General features: G+C 31.8%; 1 protein-coding gene across 1 annotated transcript in view; it reads left to right on the top strand.

Annotated features, from left to right (window-relative positions):
• The first annotated feature begins 237 nt into the window (after positions 1 to 237).
• LOC109538959 (G-protein coupled receptor 161) overlaps positions 238 to 11,412 on the top strand; it is a 77,084-nt gene continuing 65,909 nt past the window's right edge. The window contains exon 1 of the mRNA XM_019906422.2: positions 238 to 435. The gene's annotated coding sequence lies outside the window, so the exon portion shown is untranslated. The remainder of the gene's footprint in view (positions 436 to 11,412) is intronic.

The raw sequence follows: 11,412 nt of genomic DNA, 5'->3' as shown, positions 1-11,412 counted from the left end.
GCACTTTAAGAGAAGACGCGTTATTTGTAGTTCTTTTAGAACACTGACTGACTTAAAAATTGTCGCCAATAGCAAAGTTGAAGGTATATTTAATGACGGCAATTTCTAATCACCCTGTGTGAAAATGCTACAAAAACCTTAGTCCAGATAATCAGCAATTTAAACTGGACATGCATTGCAACAGGCGGCGTCGACGCTACTCAGCAGTGGCAAAAAATCGGCGTCGCATCTCTTGCATCCAACGCGATATGACTCAGTTTAACGTCGCGACGCTTTGGCTGTGGATGAGGCATTTCCGTCGCCGCATTTCTGGACACTTGTTGAAATTAAAAGCGCGCCATTCTAATTCGACTTACTTATTTTAGTTTTTGTGAGACTTACTTGGATGGTAATAGTGGGTTTTGATTAAAGTGAACGAGCAGAAATATAGTAAAGGTAATTTTTTCGATAGCCGTTTTTCAATTTAAAATCAATTTTGTTTGCCGCGTGGAGGTTAGGTATCACCTAACAACATTTATAATCTACAGCATTTTAAAGCAAGTTAATCATCGGAGAAATTAAATCAAATTTGCGAGAATGCCTTAACAAAAAAATCAAATTTCTTCAAGTCAAAGTTAATAGTCACAAAGTAAATATAATCAGTATGTCCTTACAAGAAGAACTGCGTTTGAATATGCAAACCCAATGATTGACTTATCGATTAAACTGAACAGTGTTCTAACGATGAAAATTAAAATCATATTACGAACGCAAACCGGGTTTCTCAAAAAAAAAAGTTTGAAAAATTTGAACTGACGCAACCATCGCCGGAGTCAAAAACTTAATATCAGAGAAACAGTGAGTTGAAAAAAAAAGAAAAATTATGGTTTAAGACAATTAACATCGCTTTGAAGTATTTATGTTTTATCGAATATGGAGCCTTCGTACATTGAATGACTGAAAAATTGGACCAACTTCAGAAGGAATCGAACCAAGCCTGAATTCCTGAAAATAAATGCCACAAAAAAAAGTGGAAAATGCTTTCAAATTCATAGCCATGCAATCTTATCAAAATATCCGCGACACGTGTCGTAGATAATTTATTTTTGCGTCATGCAACGTTTCCTGCAATTTTTCCAGAACATACCACCAATTTTATTCAATTATCTCTACAAGTGGGATAGAACATTTTCCTAAAAATCGCGTGAAAAATAATTTTTCGAAATAGCTCCTAATTGGTGATTGTATATAATATAGTGATGTATTCGGAATTTTCTGTTGAAGATCCCTTCTTCTCCAGATATATTAACTTGGATTTTTTGGGGCTGTATAAAATATGTTATTTGTTTATTTGTTACTATTTGTATTCAATTTTAAAACATTTCGTAAACTATCCACTTAAGTCCTAAACCAACAAAGACACCTGACGAAAAATGCAAGGGTATAATAAGCTAGATGTTAAAAAGTCAAAACTCTTACTGACCTAATTAGAGAAAAATTAGTATTATAACGTTTGAAAATACGCGCTGGTAAAAGTTGGATGCTAAATGCTAAAAACCCTGTGATTAATTGAATTTATATGAACAGAAGCTTCTTGTGAACGCAGCATTGAAGTTAAACGCTTCCAGGTTGTTCAATACGTGGCAGAAATAAAAATTTTTGCAGGATCCATATGAAATTCAACTTTAGATTCAAACAGAATTTTATGAAAAAACACTTCAAACTTTATTTACATAAAACAATTGAGAAAAGTATATTACCAAATTTTGCAAACAATGGTTTCGAGAAAATTTCAAATTGCCATTTTCACCATATCATAAAACAATAGCTTTCAACATGTTCAGCATTTAATACAGTTTGATACGCAGTTTATTTCGCGTGATTTCCGGGAACCAGCTTTACACAAATTTGGAATATCTCTAAATGGTTTGGAAATTTATAAAGATTTAACACATGACGTGATTGAGCTTAAGATTATTCAACTTGATGTTATTTTTGTATATTTCTTGCAGCCTCCAAAAGGCCAAGAATAAAACTCAAAATGAACCTCTTTTCCTGCTTTATAACATTTTATATGTACCTAATTCACAAATATGACTTCGATATTTCGAAATGTTATTTTAGTTCTTTGTAGCTAAGTTTTAATTATTTAAACCGTTTTCCTTAACATTCGTATCCTTAAGGATTCTTCAAATAAACAGCAATTGAGGATTTGTGAACACTTTAAGATGCAAAGTCGCTGTTTTGTCCAATAAATACACATTTTGTGATAAAAATTTGCTTTTAAAATATTCTATGCTACAATTTTCCAATAAGTCTTTCATTGAAAAGAATATATATTTTTAATGTAAATTGGAACGCATATCGAAATCAATAACAAGCCAGTTTATTAGCGAAATTCAAATATGCGTATAACGAATTTAGGATTACAGCTAATTCTGATTTAATGTGACTGGCCAATGGCACCAATCTGGATAGTTGATATTTCCCATTTCATGAAAGCAATTAAGTGGAATGAGAATGGAATTACATTTCCGCACTTATCTGAATAGTTGCAACAGGGTGTGAAAATGGGTTTTAAATCGGACGTTCATTGCTTGCAAAATTATTATAAATTCGGACATTATGTTTCCATCAACTTAATGAGTTTAGGTGTTGGTGCTCAATTCATTTTCCATGCATTTTAGTAGATGTTTTCTCATAAACGCCGTATTGTTGAGATTAAAAAACTCGATTTATGTTTAATTTGTGCTGTATAATTTGAGATCGACGGATCTAATGATTTACAAGCCTTTAATCTTAAAATCCTGCAAGTTACTGTTTGTTATTAATCTTTTTAAGTGGCACTCACTGTCGCCCCCCTTGGATAAAACACTTATAGAATAATGTCGCTTAACATATAAGAAGATTTTCCTAAATTCAGTGATGTAAATGTGGATTTGTTCGAATTTTTTTCTGGTCGTAATACTGATGGAGTAAAACTGGCATATATGAAATATGACGAGCGCTGATATTTACTCCTGATTAAAATCCTATACAGGGTGTCCCGTAAGCTCATGATCAAAAGGCTACTGCGATATTCTTTGTTCTCTTCTAACTTTTATTAACAAAAAATGTCTGGCTCCTCTGCTATTGATTGGTCAAAGCTCTTCAAAAAAATTATATTTTTTGAAATATCGAGAGAATAGTACGATGTATTTTAGTGAAACTCGCTGTGAATTTGTTCTTATGTAAGACTCATATTTTGATGAAACAATCGAGTTCAGCCGTTTTGGACAAGTGGTGAAAACTTGAGTGTCGTGGTACAAAACTAGAACTTTTTAGTTGGAGGATTTTATCAACTCATTTTTTTTAGGTTGATGCACCAATCATTTGTTCACAATTTTGTGCTTTTTGTTGCTTACGGGACACCCTGTATGTTTTATTTTTCTGCAACTAATGGGTTCCAGAAGTAGGTGCAACTTTTTCCTAGTGCTTTTTTTGTTTGGACTTGATGTTATTTTTTAAAGTTTCAGGAAAAATATGCTTTCTTTCGGAATAAATCTCAGTCAATCCAAATGCCTACTTGAATTTTTAAATGGTATTTCCAAATAATTGGCATATATTAAATTGGGAAACTGCACGATTTCTGTTCACATCAAGATTCTAATCTCCTCATTTGAAAACGTTTTTAATGCACCATCCACAGTTCGTTAAGGGACTATGACTCTTTTGTGCTTGTAGTGGCTATCCAGTACATGCAGGATTAGCAAAAAAATGGTCAAGCTATTTGCAAATAAACAAGGGATCCACCTAGGCGGATGAGAAACATATATCAATCTCGATTAAACAGTTTTTCTGACCTGCTCACCTAAATTTTCTACGTGGAAAGTTAGACGTAGGTGGCAAAAAGTTATCCAAAGTATAATTCGGCATCTATCGGCTCACGTAGTTTCTCGTACTTGTGTTTTATCTGTGAGAGAGCGACTTGTGGACGTGGACATCTAAATCTTTAACGAGATTCTCTGCCTCCAAACACAGTAACTCGGCTCTAGYTTTTAGAATAAAGTCGAATTTTTTAAATTATTCAGGTTTCCATATTACCCGGTTTATTCCATATACGCCATCTTAAAATGGCAATAAAACAATACGAGAACAGTAGAATTTTCATTGAACCAACGTTTAGGCTATGATTTGGCCATATTCTGTGCTCTGGTCTGGTAGGTAGTACCGTTCCACTCCTGATGATGGCATAACATGCGCCTTGTTGACGGTTTTTAATTTTTTGGCATTATTTTAGTGTTGTAATTAGCAAATAAATTGGAAAACCCTCCACCTTATAAGGAAATTTTATTCAAACTATTTWAACTAGTCAACATTTAGAGTTGTTTTAAGGTCTAGTTGCATCATCAATCGAGCAAACTAATTTTTCAAAGCRATTTGATTTAATACCTAAACAAATTTACGAAAACAGTTAGAAATTAACAACCAAAACGATCAGGAAATTAATGATCCAATATTACATTAACAGTCAAGTAATAGCACGAAAATATATCACCTGTTCCCAAAATCAATGTTGATGAATAGTTGATAAGCTGACCAAGTTAAAACAATCGCCTAAATAATGGGCTTCCAGGCCTTTAATCATATAACAACATTGGCTTTGACTTTGTAAATATTATATGTAGAATTGTACACACATATACCATGCAGTCCCAGAAGGTCATGGGGTTATAATTAATTTTTCATTGAAAGGTTGAAGAATGCAAAGGGCAGCAAATATCACTTGACGCAACTGTTATGCTAATGCAATCAGCATGCTATCAGGAATATTTGCTTATTTTGCAAGGAATTTGATATGGGGGATGTATTTTTTTCATTTTACAGCTGTCGAGTGATTTATAAAGAAGTTTAGTAGCGATGGAAGCAAAACCTTATTGAAATTTGAACGTATATTTGGCTCAGGGGTCTTGTTAATACTATTAACAGATTTTCTTCCCGAGACTGACAATGTATTTTTTTCTTAATAAATTGTTTAATTAAAACAGAAGTACTTTTTTATTGAGACCAATGCGAGTAATCAATTAAGTCAAACTGTTGACTTTTAGCTAAAACTGTTATCAACAGTATCTTTGATTTTACCTTAGATTAAACAGATGCATTTGTTTGCGTTTTTCGATAGGAGCAACAATTGTTCACAGTCTATATAAAAGTAGGTACTTACTGTTTTATGAAGCCGTTTTTTTCAGTAGATCTCTGGGAGGTTTCAAGAAGGCCAATGAATAGAACAAGAGTTAAAGAAAACACTGACTTTCGTTCTGCCACTTAAGAAGTAGGAAAATACGTCAATTCACAATTGCAAAACTTCGTAATAATACAATTTCAATTGATGAAATTATGTGAATCTTTCACGGAACACTTTCATTAACTTGCCAATAAAATTACAGTTAAAAAAAGTGAAAATAATAATGCGAGGTTTAATACTGCTGATCCTAAAGTTTTTTATTACTCCATTAAGCCGTTAGTTACTACTCGATTAAGAGTTAATTAAATTAAGACTGACCGCAGTTTAAAATACTTTAAAACACTGACTGAAAAAAGGATTGCGAGGCTCGCTAAAGTATGCGACTTGTTAAAGCATCAATGAATTATTTTTTTATCATAGAAACTTGGTTGACTTGAATGATTTTTTTCAAATTCATATGGGTTGCTTGAACTTTTGAAATATACTCAACATTGATTGCTCATCAAACGTTGTAACGCACTTAAGGCTTCAGGTTTTAATTACAACAAAAACATTTTTGCATTTGAAAATTGGATTACAACTTTTTACCTTGCGAGAACTTAATCAATATGTTGATGTTGGTTATACGAAACAGTCCAGTCATAGTTAAGACTATGGGGTAACTCGAACCTACTCTGCATATTCTATGATTTCGGAAATAGCAATGAACGAGCTCAAAAAGGTTCTCTCTCAGCAAATCTTTGAAAATCATGGTCTGTTAGACGAAGCTTATGTTATGTAAAAATTAATGACACTTAAATTGATTTTGGGCAATTTTCCTCTTCCGATCTAGGGTTTGACGGGGCTGAATTAGAGAAGGGCGTTAATGAAACATTCCTACAACTTGCCTAATCGAAAATAGTTCTCAAGCAAAAAGTGTCACGATCACGAATTTCTGGACATTCTATAGTAAATTTGCATTGAAATTATAACATATTTATTATTAGCATTAACATCTTTTTGATATGAAGTGTCGACATATCTTCTAAAACTCTGTTGGTGCAACTTGTCTTAAATATTAAAAACTTTTTATTAACCTTATTATTTCAATTTCCACCAGTTTTTGAAATTCTTATAGTGCTTCATTTGCTTGAAATCGAACTTTCGAAATCTAAATCTCTTATGCATTAAAAAAATGAACTGAAACAAATTGCAAAGAGTTAAAAAAAACAGCCAATATATTACCTTCTGCATACATGAAGATGATTAAATATCCTTTCTAAAAACGTTTCGTGTTGTTGTAAGTTAATATTCAGGCAAAATAAAGCATGCTTACTTTGGTAATCGATAGTCATGATATTTCCATTAAACTTCATTAATTTAGACAATCGAACAGCTTGCCTTTGTTTGGACATCCTCATTTAGAGATTTTTAGTAAAAGTGTCTGGAGATTACTATTCGCCATGAAAAATTAATTGAAATAAATAGAAAGTTATTGTTAATTTTTTAAACCTGCGGAAAAGTAAGAAAGTCCGTGCGTTTAAAATCAAATGTTGATAGCGTTCAAAACTGAAAAAAACTAAAAAATAACCGAAATCAGTGGCCTCAAAAAGAAAAAAATGTTATTAAAGTCATCATACTTGAACGCATTAGCACAGTCGTACATTCAAGGATGAGCCAAACAAAAGAAACAAACAATAATGCAAGCTTGGGAGATGAACAAATTTAAACCAAAAATGTATTCTATAGAAGGGTTAATTAGGATAGAAATGTATATTTGCAATAACGGTTTAGATAATTAATAAAATAATTAGATGATCATGACTGATCAAAAACAACTATAAGTAGCGTTTCAAGTAAAATAAAAAGTAACATTCAAACTGATATCAAAAAGTTATGTTATGACGGGGTTAACCAAATATTCAAAATGTAATAAATGCTGTAATATTTATTTCAAAATTCCGTTTATTTCGAAAATTGACGGTAATGGTGAATTAGTAATATTATTCAAAAACATATTTAAAATTACCACAGCTAACAAATTACGTCCAGATGTGGAAATATCCTGTTTTACGCTGTTGTTTTAACCCAGAACCACGTAATTTCTTGTAAATGTCTTTTATGAAAATCTAATCAAATTTTCCCTAAACAAAAGTTTAATGCTTTGAGAATAGAGCCCTGAGCAAATGATGAGTTAATATTGATAAATTACTTATAAATGTTTTATATGAAATAGCAGTGATGCTTTTTGTATATCACGATAAGCGCTAATTTCGCATACTCGAAGGAATTTTGGGTGGACGAAATTTTCTACTATCTTATAAATCGTTTACCAAAGCCTTTTTTTCACCAAATGATTCAAATTTTTTACCAGCTATTTACAATAGCTTGTTAGTTTAATGAAAGAACCAACTAATAGGACGAACCGAAGCATCTTTTTAAACCTCAATATATCCGCCTAATACATGGCATAAGCATAGTGCCCCGTAATATAATTTTAAAACACCGACTTTGAAACAATTTGCTTCCTCAGCAACAGCTTGACATCAGTGAGCTGAAGAATAACTTTAAATATCCAATTTTGTTGGCAAAATATTTTACTATCTAGGTTAAAGTTGCTGCTTCTACATTATCTGAAGAATTCAGCAATTTCCTGTCTGTTGTGTGTTTCATATAGGTCTCGCTGCATTCCCCGTGCCGACATGGAATTTAAAAGTTTGTAAACCCAAGAGAAATGCATTTTTTGGTCGCTTATTGCTAATAATGCGAAGAAGCCGGTCGTATCTTTTCCGAACCAATATTTAGTTTTATGTGCAGGTTTTCAGTCCCTTGTTTCCTTATTTTTAGTTTTGTAACGTTATGTTTTATTGCAATTATTTTACTTTCAGAACTATCTGATAAGAAGTAAAAGGAATTAAAACCCACATTTATTTGCGAAATTAATTCACTTTTTATCAAGTGCAAGTTGTAATATTTCTGCAGCAGATAACTTTAAAGTTGTTAAAAGCTTCTAAGGCAAGAGCTTATTTACTGCTTGCATACCACGATTCCAGCTAAATAAAATGTCTAGTTCCTAATGCAGTTCACACATTATATCATATACTTACAGAACTATTTTAGAAAAATTCTTTAGCCTGGGAAAATAAGACAGTCAGAGTTTTTTGTAAATAAATGCACTTACTTATGTAATGCTGCACATATTTACTAAATTTATTTTTTAAAGTCTATGCATGGGTTCTTGCGAAGCCCTTAATACGTTAAGGAAATGCTTTTGAATATTCAAAATGTCAAATATTTGCATGCATCAAGCATGAAATGCACTTTAAGAAAGCATCTACTTCTCCTAGAGGCGGACAACATTACTTCCAAACTTAGTAATATCAGGCAACAAGTCGCGTTACCTCAGGGCCCTCGTGAAAAAAAGCTGAATCTGTCAACACTAATTTTATTGCACAAAAAAACAGTGTTGCTCTCCACGCATAGGATAACACCAGATATTTACTTTTCCAGAATAATTCCTGCTTAAAGACAGGTTTTTTTCTTTGTAAAATCAAAAGCGGGCGTCTAACTATGAAACTAAATAGAAGAGGTCCAGTTCTCACTCGCACATATTTATCATTATTTTATAGCAATATTATTTAATTACACATTTTATCAATCCGTGCCTTATAAATCGTCTACAAAATGAGCTGTTACTGGTTATCAAGAGCAATCAGATACAATTGCCTTATTATCAACGTAATGATTGTAAGCAGTAGCATTAAATTAAACGCTAAATATCAATAATATTTTTCCATCGCAAGCAAATTAATATTTTGTTTAAAATAACTATACATCAAATAGACAAGTTTGTTCAGGCTTGGTTTCAGCAAGCCAAACAATATTTTCAAATATTCACGAATAAATCGAAATCGCAAATTTCCATATTAAGAATTACCAAATGAAGATATTTTCTCCTTGAATTGTATATTTACTTTGCAGCTGATAATAGAGGGCAATGTATCGTGTGTAATAGATGTAAAAATATTGTCGTCTTGCAAAACGCAGTTTTCCTGGCATCTGAGTATGCACACTAGCGAATTATAAATAGAGCTTTCTTATAATATTTTTGATCAAACTGAAAAATTTTCAAGACCAAACTTCAATCACTTGTTTGAAAATTATGGCCAAACATGATACAAAGCAAGGCTCGTTATAATAATGAGGTAAAAATAAGATTAGTTATTACAAAAATTAATTTTTGAAATCTATTGAAACCCAATACAAAAATAGAAGGAAGTAACAATACACTCAACCCCTCTGCTCCAAATGACATATATGTATTTTTATCTTAGTTATTTATTCCAAACCATGTGGCTTTTTAAAATGATTTATTTTTCCGAATTAAAAAAATATCTTAGAATTTCATCCTACATTAGGAGAAAATGCTATTCGTACAATTGAACCTTTGAAGCTCTATGTACGATATGGAACGAATCTTACAAACATTAAAAGAGATTTTTCAAAAATCTTTGGTAGGAGAATGAGGTTTTGTATTTGTATGTTGTATACTGTTTTCTGTTATTCGTAGATTGTGTATATGTTGAGCTAATTTATAGTAGCAGGTCTTTCACGGTCGCCAGAATTGACCAAAGAGGAAAAATTTAAACATTTTATCAGCATAAAGGATTCATTTGCTAATCGCAACCAATTACATCAAACGAAATTAGCGTCCACCGTTTCGAACCGTAGTTACAAAAAAATGCAGATAAAGTTAAAAACCTCCATGATATGAGTATAAACACTTTGCAATTAACAAAATTGCAAGAAGGCAATCGGAACGATAGAAAAAGGAAAAATGAAAGAAAAATATAGAGCAATTCAATCACTGGCTGCAATACAACTCTTAATTGCCAGGATTTCTTGATCGACAAGCTCACCCTTGTGTCAGTTAATTAGTTCAACGCCAATCAAGCATGGCGTTGTTTCTCGAGGCACTTGAACCATTTCCAGCCTCCGGTTTTCATTCATTGAAAATTAACAGACACCGTTACATAATTATGTTAGCATTATTGCCAAGATTCATGTCATATTCGTTCCCTAATTTGATTCAATTTGTAGCAGACAAATTTGATACGCCTGAATGAATTCCCGGAAGTGATCTGAGAATAATTGTTATGTATGTGGCGTCGTATAAACGAGTCGAAACTTATTCGGGCAAGAATTCTTGCATAATTTCAGTAGGTATTAATAATTCAGCACCGATTCGAAATTATATTTGGTAAGCAATCTGAAATATTAAAATAGGCAGAAACAATCCTCTTAAAACGTATTTCAATGTTCCCACAAAAACGTTAGTTATTGTTGTGAAACTTTGCTTGTTATGTATGGTTCGCACATTGTGGAAATTCTAACTATAATTTCTTCAGAAAGCAACTTCCTACTTAAAGTTATTTAATTGATTTAAGTTATTTTTTCAAAATCTTAAGAATAGAAAAACAGCCATTGAAACGTTCTATCAAAAAATCATCATATATATTCAGGCGTTATCAACGGTTTTCAAAAATTGGCTATTTCTCTCTACTTTTATGAAGATGTAAAATTTCCAAAAAAATGTTTAAGGATAAAAGTTAGCCCTTGAGATTCAATCAAAGTTCACTCGAAAACATTATAATAATTAGTCAGGTATCGTTAATAGTTCTTGACTTATACGCTCTTAAATTTTCCGGGCAGTTTCAAATTTGAAGTAGAAGTAAGTAGAAGGTGATAATGCTTATTCAGATTTTATTAACCGTTTGTGAGTTTATATTATATGATATAATCAATTTAAGCTGCTAAACCTAATGGGTCTTGAAAATTGTTTTTCTCTCATTTATCTCAGTTCTCAAATTTCACAAATGTTTCTTAACAAAGTTCCGAAAAAACTAAATAATGAAAATCAGCCTTTAAGGCAATCGATGGAAAATATCTGAATGATTGTTGAGAATGATTTCTGAGATATTTGCTAATAAAATTTGAGTGCTTTTTTGTAATTATTTTGAACAATTTCCCTTCTATTCCTTTATTATACCTATCTTCAGAACAGCAATAGAGTCCTTAAAATGCTCGTTTTTAAAGCTCTTAAAACTTAGCTTGTATATGAGATATATGAAACTAGTATTTCATACGGAGTTCACACCATTTTTTTATTCAGTATATATTCTTAATAACTTGTTGAGAATATTTCAAAACATATGACTAAATTTGCTATA

Source organism: Dendroctonus ponderosae, unplaced genomic scaffold (assembly GCF_020466585.1).
Source record: "Dendroctonus ponderosae isolate FM_Combo_2020 unplaced genomic scaffold, Dpon_F_20191213v2 Dpon_F_20191213_2, whole genome shotgun sequence".
Taxonomy (NCBI): Eukaryota; Metazoa; Arthropoda; class Insecta; order Coleoptera; family Curculionidae; genus Dendroctonus; species Dendroctonus ponderosae.
Note: the sequence above shows the minus strand (reverse complement) of the source record. Positions and strands in the feature narration are given on the sequence as shown.